The following is a 15,855-nucleotide window of genomic DNA, read 5'->3' as shown; positions in this document are numbered from 1 at the left end:
CAGGTATGGGAAACGTCGAGGACGAGGCAGGTCTGGAGGCGGTGGCCGTCGAGGAGGAGCCATATGATGAGTTGCAGCAGGAAGTGGCAGCCTACTACGAGCTGAATCAGTAGTTTAGTCATCTATTCTATTTCAGTACATTCGGGTTTTAAGGAAACTTGAGGTTTTGTAAGTGGCCCCCAGCTGGGTGGGCCCGAATATTGTTCCTATTTTGAAGCCATATCTATGACATGATTTTCATTTCCGCTATATCACACTTTGATTTATTGGTTGATCATCAGCTAACTCCTGGGTTCTTGGAATCCGAGTCGTGTACTCGGGTTCTGAAAACTGGGGTGTTACATCATATAACAGGATAACTACGATCCATACAACTAAGACCCATATAACAGGACAACTAAGAACAAAATAACAGGACAACTGTGACCGCGACCCATATAACAGGATAACTGTGATCCATATAACAGGACAACTACGATCCATAAAATTGAGACCCATATAATAGGACAACTGCAACAGTGATCCATAGGATAACTGCGACCCATGTAACAGGACAACTACGATCCATACAACTGAGAGCCATATGACAGGACAACTAAGACCCAAATAACAGGACAACTGCAACCACGACCTATATAACAGGATAACTGCGACCCATATAACAGGACAACTGCGATCCATACAATTGCGACCCATAAACAGGACAACTAAGACTCAAATAACAGGACAACTGCGACCGCGACCCATATAATAGGATAACTGCGACCCATATAATAGGACAACTATGATCCATATAACTGAGACCTATATAATAGGACAACTAAGACCCACATAATAGGACAATTAAGACCCAAATAACAGGACAACTGCGACCGTAACCCATATAACAGGATAATTACGACCCATATAACAGGACAACTGCGATCTATACAACTAAGACCCATATAACAGGACAATTGCAACCGCGACCCATATAACAAGATAACTACGACCCATATAACAAGATAACTACGACCCATATAATAGGACAACTGCGATCCATACAACTGAGACCCATATAACATGACAACTAAGACCCATATAATAGGAAAACTGCTGTTCACACCCAAAGTATAGGGTTGTGATGTAGTAATAATCTCTGTAAGACCGAGGTCGAATCCACAGGGACTGAACCTTGTACGTAATTTGAAAGCAACCAGAACTAGAACTAGACTAAGATGAAATCTAAATCGAATGAATTTGAGGGAAAATTTATGAAATATTAATCTAAAACTTAAAGAATTCAGAGGTAGGAAACTAGGGATTCAGAGGATCCACTTGTAGAGATTAGGGAGATCTACGGTCGATTCATGAACTCAACTGGACTTCGAGTCCCATCTTCATCCAGTTGGAAGATATAACCTGAAAATCAATTCTTAACTTCATTTAATCTAGTTTTCAAGAGATCATACGGGTGTAAATTAGAATGGATTCCATCACAAAACCATGCCCATGAGACAAAGCAAACAACAGAATTAAACCAATTCACAGTCAATCTGAGTGATGTAAGAATGTCAGGAAGAGTTCCGTCATCCAACCATGCCCAGGAGACGATGGTGAACAATAGGGCTTCCTAACCGCATAATCAGAATAATGTAATCAGAATAATGAAAAGGAAATACTTAAGCCATCGCAAATCTACTGTAATATCAGTCACAATAAACCATTAAAAACTAAAGCCTTCCTTAAAATCAAACCAATCAATAACAAGTTCAACATGAATCAAAACCGTAAAGTCTTCCCATCACGTCATAAGCTTCACCTCTTAGCCCTAGCTAAGAGGTTTAGCCCGCCATGATGCGGCTAACTCTTAAAAAAGAAAAACAAATAAAAATAAAAGAAACCAAACTCTAACTACTCTCTCTTGTGCAGGCACGTCTCAAAACTTAGATGATCTAGTTCCACCTCACGTTCTTCTCCTCTTATAATAAGTGTAGGTCGGCTGGAGTGGAGAAACTTCATGCGAAAGTTTTCCTTACGCAGCCCAGCAGCGTGCGCATGAACCATGCAAAACTACTCACATTTCGGAGAAGAATTTCGGCACGAAATCAATTCATCTATTGATTCTGACATCTTGGCTAGGGTTATGGCCACCTGTTGTAGCATGTGTATGGTCCAGATCATGGATCTGACCATCAGTACGATCGCATAACGGTCCACGGAAGTCGGTTGCGTCCGGACGTGCATTTTTGGAAAGTTATTGAGTTGGGACGCTCGGTGGGGCCCATGATTGAGGTCGGTTGGGAAATCCACGCCATCCATTAGAATCACAATGAAAAACCGTTCAGAGATTGCTGGTTTTGGATCGAGTTAAGTGTGGCCCATTGAATTTTAAACATGCCGTCCATTAAATGCACTGGCACTGTTTCCATTCATACTCGCTCATGGGTCTGAAAAACCACCGTGTGTATGGTCTTTTGGACATCCTGGGATGAATGGACGGTCCAGATGGACCACATGATGAGCGATGGTGGGCCGGAGTCTGAGTCGGTGCGGATGCTGCGAAAACAGAAACGACAGTTTCCATTTCCGCATGAAACTCGTCGGGTCAGCAAGCGCTGATCGATTTGTTTTCTATGGTGCACAGCGAGTGCACCATTTCAGTGCACTCCACTTCAAAAAGTGGGTCCCACCATGATGTCTATGTGTGATCTGCTCCGTCCATCCGTTTTATCATCTCAATTAAGGGGTTGATACCAACTTTAAAGTATATCCATATATCAGGTGGGCCCCAAATCAGGATTTAAGGGGCTAATCTGTCCGTTGGGCCACTTCCACAATGATCCAATGGATGAAATTTGACTTGTATGGTTAATTTGTGATCCTCAGTCCATATATGAAGTTTCGAGCCGAACGGATGGTCGGAACCCTGTGATCTCGCATTCTGGACACCATTTAGGCCACTTAAGCTTCAGTTTCTCGATTTTCTCAGATATCTGGCATGTAAATCCATCGATCTTGGTCCCCTGGGGTCCGTCCGTTGCCTTGGTGAATTCTGAGTGTTAAATCCATGCTTTAAGCACCTATTTCAGTCCAAGCTTGTAATTACACCTTGCATCACAAACACGATTAAAATGGGTCATTAAACAGTATCATGTTCATAAATCTAGCCAGTAACTGGGGTCTCATATGCAATATTTGACCCTTAACACAACCCCCAACCAGCATTTTGCTAGTCCCGAGTAAAATATGTGAAAAATAAGTTGAGAACTACAGGACAATCTCTAAAAACTCGAGCGATTTTTAAAAACAATCAAGATACTAGAAGTCTAAGATTCATGAATGTTGGGCATTACATTTCCTATACTCAAGTGCTCGATAGACTTCATAATCAAGATCAAAGTATTAATCCGTCAATTAGAAAAAATTCTAAGCATTATGATCATGATTGTATAGTCTAATCTCAGCTTATCATTATTAAAATTCACTTCTCTATTTCAGGATATCATTGGTAACCAACAAGAGAATTCATGCCAAGACTTAAACCAAAACTTGCCTCACAGATCATCTTTTCATTCTTTTAGCTTTTGATTTTTCCATTACAAGAAACACTAATGAGGGGAATCAAATCCTCACCTATAGGGAGCAAACCTATGGTGAAAACTAGTCGCCTAACTCTTTCCAAATGTCAACCATGGGGAATCGAATCTACACCTATAGAGAGCAAACCTATGGTGAAGTTCGTTCGCCCAACCCTTTCCGCAGGCAACTATCTTGTAACTGGGTATTTTCTTTTTTCTTTCATTCTTCTTATTGAACATGATGGACAAATTCCCAGGTTGGTTCCTTTCATGCTTAATGATCACCAAGTTACAATTCAATATCAAACTGAAACCTTAATGTGCAAACGAGATGTGTCTTGTGAAATCATGACTCAATCAATGTTTAAAACGTCTAATCATGGATTAACAGTTCGAACTTAACTGTGAAATCTAACAAATAACGGAATCCAAGAGTCATAAATTACCAACATCACTTATCTTGTAATTCTAAATCCAAGATGGTCGTCAAAATCACTTCAAATTCACAAGAAATTTCAGAAAAATTAAAAAATTTTCACAATTTTTACTCAACACCAAGAAAACACTGATTAGGAAACCTAATCTCCCACCCCCAACCTAAAATTTACATTGTCCTCAATGTAAAAGATGTATGAGCATGCAATGCACATGAGACAATGAAAGTAAATGAGAAGTGATGGGAAGATACTACCTAGACGAAGGAATCAAGAAAGACGTTTCCACAATGATCACAGCATGAAAGCTGGTTAGCAAGAGAGTGAAAACAACTAAATTAAACTATCTTAAAACAATGTAGGAAGCAAACTAACCTAATGGTATAAAACTGTCTAACCTAGAACAACATAAAGCAAACTACCCTAGTCCTATGAAAGTAGGAAAAAAATACTCAATGATGCTGCAAGGTTCCTCTTTCGGCCAGTATCTTGATAAGTTTCTCAGTAAGTTCCTCAACAGGATCATCCAAAAGCCCTTTTTGCAATAGGCTTGGATGCCCTGGAGCATGAATATCCAGAGAAATTTAAGAACCTTATCAAAAAATGGTCGTTGAAATGCTTGAGGTATCCAAAGGATATATGATTCACATGTGACAAGAAGTTACAAAGTTAGTATCCCATGGTGAATCAAAAACTACAAGTAAATAAAACTCAGAAAACTTCTCAGAAAGTGATGTAGTCTCGACACATTCTAAAGTTTCAGACTTCGGTTTAATTTTTAGCTCCTCCTCCCTTAATGGTAAACAGTCAGAATGTGGGGAAGAAGGGGCTTCAGAGTAAAGGTTCTCTTGGTTAGTAACAACTATCGAGATATTCTCTTGCGAGGCATGCACTATTTCTTTAATCATAGGATTGTTTGAATCTGGAAAGTGTGTCAAGCAATTGTCCAAAGAGTTGGAAAATTTCACATTGGAATCTATAATGAGACGCTCAATGACTCCATCATCTTTAAAAGTAGATAGAGTTATGCTCTCTTGCTCCAGCCCTGCATAGACAGATTGAGGTTCAGTAGACGAAGTATTGATGTGAGGACTCTGTTCATTGAAGTTACTCAGTAGAGGCATTGAATCATAAAAAATGTACAGCTCAGATGGTGGCCTTAACTGAATGATTTCAATTCCCAGAGTCAAATCAGGCGACTCGTCCATTTCCCAAATCATAACATCATTCAATTCAGGGGAGTGGTCCAAATATGCATCACAAAGGTTGGAAGGTTTAGGTGGAAGCGGTTCATTCTCCACGTTTAAATTGGTCATGTCAGATTGGTGGAGTAGATCACTATGGTTGACATTTTCCTAAACCTCTTGATCATTGATATGGGCCAAACTGGAGATTGAATCCCAATACTCATCATCGTCCAATTCAGTGCAGTATACACTTAGGATGGGATCATATGCCTCACATTCTATTTTTTGATTGGGTTGAGGTTTGAATAAACTAACCTCTTCCTCATCATTAAAATCAGGTGTGTCATGTGAGTGAAGTATGTCAACGTCATTGTATTTGAAAGACACCCACATCTCTTGATCATTCTTTTGAACTGTCATCGAGATCAACTCATCAAGGAATTGAACCATATGCTCATTAACACAATCCAACTCTTCATTCCAAATTTCAGAATTTTTCAAAAGCGAGATAGGGTCACTTTCCTCGCATTGTATTTCTAGATTGGGTTGAAGTTGGTATGAACCAGCCTCTTCCTCCTCATTAAGATGTGACTGACGCTCTTGAATGGCGGTTTCAATCACCTTTAATGATTTTGTCATATCTGCGATTGCTTGTGTAACATATTCATTGAATTGTTCTTGAGCACCTATGTATTTTTGAATTGACTCTTCTTAGATTATTTCCGGTTGAGCCTCATAAGTAGGGAATCCAAGGGAGTAGTTGTTAAAATCAATTAGCGGTTCATGTCTCCAATGTTGATGTTTCCACTGATCATAGTCATATGGGTCACAGGTCGAGAGTTGATATGCGTCAACATTCCAATAATCATGTACTGTTTTCTCAACTCGTGGAATGCAATTATTTTCCCGCAGATAATCACCGAAGGACTTCTTAATCGGTGGAGCATCATATTTTGATTGGTTGAAGAAATTTTCAGAAAATATTTGAGGCATACGTTGTTTCCCATCATTATCATCATACATCAAAAAACTTTCCCAAGATTTCTTCGCTATCTCAGCATACACACGTTCCAACTCTTGCATAGTAAAACCCTAACTCTGAATCTAATTCTAAAAATAAAAGAAAAACATTGCTACAGTAATATGGAAGGTAAGAGGAGCAGTTAGAAAGAAGTTACCAGATTGGAGGTTCCTATCTTAAAAACCTGCAAAACAAAACAAAACAAGTTAGTTTCTAAAATAGAAAGATCCTAAAAAGAAAAATAGAAAGAAAACTAGTTTCTAAAAAGGGGAAATTTTCTAAAACTAGAAAATAGAAATTTTCTAAAAGAAGATTTTAAACCTAGAATTAGAAAGAAAGTTAAATTCTAAAATTAAAAGAAATTCTAGAATAAAAAATTTAAAATTAAAAATAAAACCTAATCCTAAAGTTAGAAAACCCTAATCTTAACCTAATTCTAAAACTAGTTAATCTCAAAAAATGTAATCATCAATCCCCGGCAACAGCGCCAAAAACTTGTTCACACGCCAAGTATAGGGTTGTGATGTAGTAATAATCTCGGTAAGACCGAGGTCGAATCCACATGGACTGAACCTTATACGTAATCTGAAAGCAACCAGAATTAGAACTAGACTAAGATGAAATCTAAATCGAATGAATTTGGGGGGAAAATGGTGAAATATTAATCTAAAACTTAAAGAATTCAGAGGTAGGAAACTAGGGATTTAGAGGATCCACTTGTAGAGATCAGGGAGATCTACAGTCGATTCATGAACTCAACTGGACTTCGAGTCCCATCTTCATCCAGTTGGAAAATATAACCTGAAATCAATTCTTAACTTCATTTAATCTAGTTTTCAAGGGATTAGACGGGTGTAAATTAGAATAGATTCCATCACAAAACCATGCCCATGAGACAAAGCAAACAACAGAATTAAACTAATTCACAGCCAATCTGAGTGATGTAAGAATGTCAAGAAGAGTTCCGTCATCCAACCATGCCCAGGAGACGATGGTGAACAACAGGGCTTCCTAACCGCATAATCAGAATAATGTAATCAGAATAATGAAAAGGAAATACTCAAGCCATCGCAAATCTACTGTAATATCAGTCACAATAAACCATTAAAAACTAAAGCCTTCCTTAAAATCAAACCAATCAATAACAAGTTCAACATGAATCAAAACCGTAAAGTCTTCCCATCACGCCACAAGCTTCACCTCTTAGCCCTAGCTAAGAGGTTTAGCCCGCCATGATGCGGCTAACTCTTAAAAAAGAAAAACAAATAAAAATAAAAGAAACCAAACTCTAACTACTCTCTCTTGTGCAGGCACGTCCCAAAACTTGGATGATCTGGTTCCTCCTCACGTTCTTCTCCTCTTATAATAGGTGTAGGTCGGCTGGAGTGGAGAAACTTCATGCGAAAGTTTTCCTTACGTAGCCCAGCAGCATGCGCAAGAACCATGTGAAACTACTCACATTTTGGAGAAGAATTTCGACGCGAAATCAATTCATCTATTAATTCTGACATCTTGGCTAGGGTTATGGCCACCTATTGTAACACGTGTATGGTCTAGATCATGGATCCAACCATCAGTACGATCGCACAATGGCCCACGGAAGTCGGTTGCGTCTGGACGTGCATTTTTGGAAAATAATTGCATTGGGATGCTCGGTGGGGCCCATGATTGAGGTTGGTTGGGAAATCCACGCCGTCCATTAGAATCACAACGAAAAACCGTTCAGAGATTGCTGGTTTTGGATCGAGTTAAGTATGGCCCATTGAATTTTAAACATGCCGTCCATTAAATGCATTGGCACGTTTCCATTCATACTTGCGCATGGGTCTGAAAAACCACCGTGTGTACAGTTTTTTGGACGTCCTGGGATGAATGGACGGTCCAAATGGACAACATGATGAGCGATGGTGGGCTGGAGTCTGAGTCGGTGTGGACGCTGCGGAAACGGAAACGGCAGTTTCCGTTTCTGCATGAAACTCGTCGGGTTAGCAAGCGCTAACCGATTTGTTTTCTATGGTGCACAGCGAGTGCACCATTTCAGTGCACTCCACTTCAAAAAGTGGGTCCCACCATGATGTCTATGTGTGATCTGCTCCATCCATCCGTTTTTTCATCTCAATTAAGGGGTTGATACCAACTTTGAAGTATATCCATATATCAAGTGGGCCCCAAATAAGGATTTAAGGGGCTGATCTGTCCATTGGGCCACTTTCACAATGATCCAATGGATGAAATTTGACTTGTATAGTTAATTTGTGATCCTCAGTCCATATATGAAGTTTCGAGCCGAACGGATGGTGGGAACCCTGTGATCTCGCATTCTAGACACCCTTCAGGCCACTTGAGCTTCAGTTTCTCGATTTTCTCGGATATCTGGCATGTAAATCCATCAATCTTGGTCCCCTGGGATTCGTCCGTTGCCTTGGTGAATTCTGAGTGTTAAATCTGTGCTTTAAGCACCTATTTCAGTCCAAGCTTGTAATTACACCTTGCATCACAAACACGATTAAAATGAGTCATTAAACAGTATCATGTTCATAAATCTAGCCAATAACTGGGGTCTCATATGCAATATTTAACCCTTAATAACTGCGACTGCGACCCATATAACAGGATAACTACAACCCATATAACAGGACAACTGCGATCCATACAACTGAGACCCATATAACCGGACAACTAAGACCCATATAACATGACAACTACGATCCATACAACTGCGGCCCATTTAGGTCATGGTTTGCATGGGTCATAGTAGCCATGTTATATGGTCATGGTTGTCATGTTATATGGATCGTGGTTTTCAATGTGTTCAATTCCTTTTCTACCAAACCATTGGTACCATAGCTTAAGGCCCACAATGGAGTGATTCGATCCATCTACCTTGTCGGCCAGCTTGGCATGGGCCCAAAATGTCCTAATTTGGGCAATGTCCACATCTAACCAATATCATAGTGAGCTCGGAAACTTTCAATAGTCACCATTATTTTCTATTTGGTGTGCCATAAAAGTACTAGATCGGGCTAATATTTGGGCCTTAGCTCTAAAATGACATGACAAAAGGATGGGCGGAATAGATTATACACATACATTAGTGTGGGCCCATTTGGATCGTGGTTTGCATAGGTTGTAGTTGCTATGTTATATGGGTCGTGGTTGTCATGTTGTATAGATCGTGGTTTTGAACGTGTTCACATTTTTTCTACCAAACCACTGGTACCATAGCTTAAGGCCCACAATGGGATGATCCATTCCGTCCACCTTATCGGCCTACTCCGCGTGGGCCCAAAAAATTCCTGACTTGGGCAGTGTCCACTTCTAACAAACATCATAGTAAGCTTAGAAAGTTTTAACAGTGGGTTTCATTGTCACCATTATTTTCTAGGGAAATTAACCGTACTCGCCTCGAAGTTTGGGCAAATTACTTCGATCGCTACGATACTCCATATATTCCATAAAGAGCCTTCTGACAGCTTTTGGACTTTGTTTTGGATGAAAATGTCCCTAACCTTGGTTTAGGAATTGTACGGTCCTGGAGTGAAGTGGAAGCCACCCGCTGTTGCAACTCTGAGAAACGGACGGACCGACTACTCCCCGGGACATCGGCCAATGGCTGGTGTTCACGCTCTGTGGGCCCCACCACTGCGTACATGTTTCATCCATGCCGTCTATATATTTCTCCATATCATTTTATGGTAGGAGACCAAAAATGAGGTTAATTCAATCACGGTGGGCCCTAGGAGGATTTTAATGGTGGATATCCAATAATTATAATTTCCCTACAGTGTGGTCCACCGGAGAGTTATAACACTCTCGTTTTCCGGTTCAAGCCATAAAATGATATTTTAAACTAGACGAATGGCCTGGACGAAGCATATACATCATGGTGGGGCCCACAGACCACCGATCACCTGCACCACGAGCTTTGGAAGGGGGAAATGTCGCACTTATGTACATTTGAAAGACCCTCTCCTTCCTCTTCTTTTGATTTCCTAGAGAAACCAAGATCCAAGGACCAACAGTCAGAGAGCGACGTTGTTTCTCCTTGTTGTTTCGCTCGTCTGATAGCCTCTTCCACTACGAGGTTAGTATTCTATTTTCTTTCAACTGTAGGTAGGCATTTGCTAAGGTGAAGGAAGGACAGAGTCGAGAAGCCGAGGTACTTTGGTGGTCACGTGAAACAAGCCAACCCGCATTCATGCATTTATTTGCTCTTTCATTCAAAATAATGGAGCAGATATTCGAAGAAACCGTAGAGCCCTTATCACATTCTTCCTTTATTCGTGATCCCTTCTGTTTCCTCAAAGATGTTCACGATCTTCTTGAAGCTCAACGGCCTCCACTGGAGTTCTGAAGACAACTTCCAAAGTTCGCTAACTCGACAATCTCAACGGGCACCCAGCCAGTGGAAAAATGTTAGCTACTTCCATTTCGTTCTGCCCTATCCTTCGCAGCTCTTGCTATACGTGAATCATCGTCGTTGAGCTGAAATACTTCCCATACAACATAACAACCGCAACTTCTGTAACATGACATCCAAGACCATAATCACAACACAATAAGAAGGATAGTCTCTTTAACCATCGGTGGTTGCCGGCTGAAGGGAGATCTTCTTCCTACTGTAAATGTCATTATGGTCATCGTTGTCATGTGTCTTGCTGGAAAGGAGGCCAAGATGCATTTATGGTGTTTATCATGTTAAATGGGTCGTGGCTTGCATGCTGCATGTGGCGCTTATTCTGGACGGTCGCTCTGAATACGAAGGAAAAGGGTCGTAGTTTTTAACCACTGAAGATGAAAGTGAGTAGGATGATAATATCCCCATTTGCAAACTTAGGTGGAAGAAACTTACAGAGTCTTAGCTTGTATGCCGAGCTTCTCTTCTGAAAGTCACTATATTATATGGGTCATGGTTGTCATGTTGTATGGATTTTAGTTGTTATGGATCATTTGTTTAACATTACAATGGATCGTGATGTTTAGGTTATATGGGTCAAGCATAGCTTGCCCCAGGTTAGCCGCCCGCGTATTGTCCTCTTTCGCCCGTTCAAGATGAGCCTTTATGGTTGTCAGTTCGGACTCATCCAAGTCCAAACGAGAATGAATTGGCCTTCTCCTGGAGCATCATGTCCCTTAGTTGGCCTTCTCATACTAGGCCCTTCAGCTTCTCCTGTTCCTCTTCAGAAGTCTTTAGGAGCTCTTCCTGCCTGGCCTTCTCCTTTTAATCTTAGTCATCGCATTTAGCCTCTCCCGAATCAACAGAAACATCGGCTGCGCCTGAGAAAGAAAAGAGTTAAAAAGTATAAATCGACAATCAGAGTCAACAAATCAAGTAAGCTTGAGAGCTTACCATATAACAAACCGAGGCGTAGTCATTATTCGTTGATGAACGAATCGGGAAGGCGAGTAAGAGTATTGGCGATTGATTTGCCGCCCAGTCAACTAGAAGAGACATATGATAGACGGATGAGAGTATCTCCGATCCCAAGGGGGGTTGTGGTTTGTAATGTAATATGCGATGTATTTGTCATGTCATATGAATAACAACAATATTCTCGAAAGGGCCCCAGCAAGGTTTGGTCGTAGTTTACACGGCAGGTTGGTCGTGAAGATGACATGGGTCATGGTTCACATGAACAATGGGTCGTGTTTTTCACGGCATATGGGTCGTGGTTTTAATTTAACATCAACGATCCACTAATCATAATAACCATGACACAACGCAATGCATAATCACGACCCACTATTGATCGACGTTTCATAGGTCGTTGTATCCTTTGATATGAGTCGTGGTTGTAATGTTGTATAGGTCTTGGCTGTGATGAAATTTGGATCCTTCATGTAATTATTAAAGGGTCGTGGTTATCTTGTTATGTGGACTGTGATATTCATGTAACATGGTTCGTAGTTGATGTGAAGCATTGATCGTCAGTGTTATTTTGAAATGGGTTCGTGTTAATCGTTTTGCATGGTCGTTGTTGCCTTGTTTCATGTGTCGTTGTTGACAACCACGACACTATTTTTTTATACTACCATTACATGATAACCACGATCATTATATCATGAAAATCACGACCTATTGTATGTTCACGATTGCCCTCTGTGTTCGTGGCTCAGATGTATAAAGGCTCGTTATTATCATCCACCTTGGGACGTGGTTGTCATGAAACATGGGTCGTGACTGACATTAGATAGGTATTGGTTGTCATGATACATGGAACCGACAATGGATTGATACGTAGGTCGTTGTTGTCATTTTAAAATATACATGAAGCATTTGTCGTAGTTGATCTGAGTCGTGTTTGTCGTGTTAAAATGGTCGTGCTTCACAGTCGTAATGGTTCATGGTTGTAGCATACACGACAATCTTACGAGAAACAAGACCCAGGCAAATGAGATCCACAATCCACCTATCATGGGTGCCACGACCAGTCGCTAAGCTCACTATTTCTTTTATGGGTCATACTTCAAATGCACAAGAATTCATGGTTATCATCCACATTGCATCGTGGTAAACATGCACCAAGGTTCATGAATCAATAAGTATATATATATATATATTACAGTTTAAATTACATCATCTCAAATATTAAAAAAAAAAATCACGACCCAATCATCGCGACAACCATGACCCGTATAACATGACAATTACGAACTCATATCGAAAGACAAATATGACCAATGATTCACGTCAACCACAAACCATATGAGATATCAACCACGAATTTTATTAGACGACAACCCCAACCCATATATCATTATATTCAGGATCCATATTTCATGACAAGCACGACCCATACCACCACGATCCATATATAATGACAGTCACGACCCATGTATCGCCTCTTGAGCACGACCTTATAACCTGAATCCTTCCGTCCCAGATTTCCTGAGTTCCATGCTGATTTAAAGGTCCTACAAAAGAACTTGATATTTTGTCGATGAGCACCTACTCGAAAATGGCGAACCTGGTGTGTAATGGCTTCTTCGGGATTCTAAGCTGATGTAATATGTCTTCTTCTGGGTTCTAGCCTGAAGTGAAAGCTCTATAAAAGAACTCGTTATTTTGTAGCGTGACAACAACGATCTATATAATACTAGAACCACTATCCATAAAACATGAAAACCACGACCCATAGCAACTGACACTTCGACCAATGTAATGTTGACAACTGTAATCCATATATCGTAACAACCACAATCCATTTTACATGAAAAACATGAAAAAAAGAAGAAGAAAAAACAGAGTCAACAACGATCCTGTGCTTGGGTCGTTTCTTGCTCTCGTGAAGGATTGTGGTTGTCATTTACCTAGGGTCGTGTTTGTCATTTACCTAGGGTCGTGTTTGTCATTGTGCAAGGTAGAGATGACTTTAAGCAAGTTGTGACAACTAAAGCCCTCGCCATATCCTGTTTTAGGTTATTATGTTATACAGGTCGTTGTGTTAATGTTCGATGTTTGTTGTGCACAAGACTCTGCAAGTTGTATGGGTTGTGGTTCTCATGACACCTAGACTGGTTTCCATGTTGTATGGGTCGTGTTCCTCATAAGGTCATGGGTGTCGAATACGATCCAACATAGATGAGAACCACGATCCATGACAACTGTGAGCCACGACAAATTTAACAAGTATATTATTATTATTCATGGTGTTATAATAGGTATATGGGTCGCGCTTCTGGTGTTATATGGGTTGTGGTTCTCATGTTGTATGGGTCGCGATGCTCATGTTGTATGGGTCGTTGTTCTCATGGTTTTATTCACGATCCAACGTGGATAAAAACCACGACTCAATGTGCATGCTAACCACAATCACATGACAGTGTCATGGTTTTCATACACACTGGGTCGTGTTATATGGGTCCTATCCACGACCCTTCCCATCGGAATCAGAACCCTTCGGAACCAGAGCCACACTCTTTTTCAAGAAATCGCATTATGCTACTTCCCCATAATCCTTTTGGAATTAGCACGATCCTTCGGAATGTTTGAGCAGCCTATAAAAGTGGTACTTGGGTTTGAAATTATTTTCACAAGCCAATCCGAAGTAGAATCCTATTGCAACACCTTAAGCATTGATGAATTTCTTTGCTCTTTTAGTCAAAGTAATGGAGCAGATACTCGATGGAGCCATCGAGTTCTTCTCGCGTTCTTCCGTTATGGTGATCCCTTCCCTTTCCTAAGGGATGTTGACGATCTTCCTCAAGATGAACGACCTCCATAGAAAATTCTGAAGACACCTTCTCAACCGAGTTTTCTAGCTCGTTGGGTGCCCGTTGAAGAGAACTATTCTTCATATTGTATTGTAATTATGGTCGTGTTTGTCAGCAGCTTTAGCTTCTCTTCTGGCAGTGACTGTGTTTTATGGGTCGTGGTTTGCATGGGTCATAGTTTTCAGGTTATATGGGCCGTGGTTGTTACGTTACATGGTCTTGTTTGTCAGCAACTTTAGCTTCTCTTCTGGTAGTGACAGAAGTGAGAGTGTAATATGAGCTTCTCCTCTAGCAGTGAATGTGTTATATGGGTTGTGGGTTACATGGGTCATAGTTGTCATGTTATATGGATCATTATTGTTACGTTATATGGTCGTGTTTGCCATGGGTCGTGGTTGTCATATAATATGGGTCATTGTTGTAATGTTAATGGGTCGCGGTTGTTGCATGTTCGCCACGACCCATATTGTATTGTAATTATGGTCAAGGAGGACAACTCTATAATTCTCTTTGAAGTACTCAATGAAATTTACGATACATGGTGAAAATATGATTCCATTTCAGATGGATGGAATGGATCTTATATAAACATGTTCCCTCATTATCTTCCGCTTAATCCCAGGTTTTCTTCCTACAATCACGATCTAATGTGCAAGAGAACCATGATCACAGGGAATGATCGTTGCTGCTATACACATTGGGTTGTGATTCCCAACCATAATCAATGTAGAAGACAACTACGATCCTTTATTCATCCCATCCACTTCCATTCCCTTGGAATTCGGCGCGACCCTCCGGAAACCGCACCACATTATTTTTCTTCACGCAATCACACTAAAGTCACTACTTCCTTGTAATCCATTGGGCACCGAGCGTGACCCTTCATTATCTGTGCCACCACACCAAATCAGCGCGACCCTTCGAAATCGGCGGCTTGACCATTGAATGGCCAGCCTATAAGAGTGGTATTGGTGATACTTTCTCTACAAGCTAATTCATGCATTTTTTACCCTTTCATTTAAAATAATGGAGCAGATATACGAAGAAACCATAGAGCCCCTATCGCGTTCTTCCTTTATTCTTGATCCCTTCTCTTTCCTCACGGACGTTCACGATCTTCCCGAAGCTCAACGGCCTCAACAGGAAGTTCTAAAGTCAATTTTCGATCTCCACCAACTCGACAATTTAAATGGGTACCTAGCCAGCGGAACAATATTAACTACTCCATTCCCTTCCGCCTTATCTATCGAAGCCTCTTGCGTTTCTTTTGAATCATTGGTCGTATAATAAATACTCCCCATACAACATGACAACCACGACTGCTGTGACATTACGGCAAGACCATGGATAGTTGTTTTCAACGGGACCCAAGGAGCTTTGCTGAAAATGGTTGCAAGTATGTCTTGTTTAAGTCTGACCTTCTCAATAGAGTTTTTCTG

The sequence above is a fragment of the Magnolia sinica genome, chromosome 11 (assembly GCF_029962835.1).
Source record: "Magnolia sinica isolate HGM2019 chromosome 11, MsV1, whole genome shotgun sequence".
NCBI classification, from domain to species: Eukaryota; Viridiplantae; Streptophyta; class Magnoliopsida; order Magnoliales; family Magnoliaceae; genus Magnolia; species Magnolia sinica.
This window is presented reverse-complemented; position numbering follows the sequence as displayed.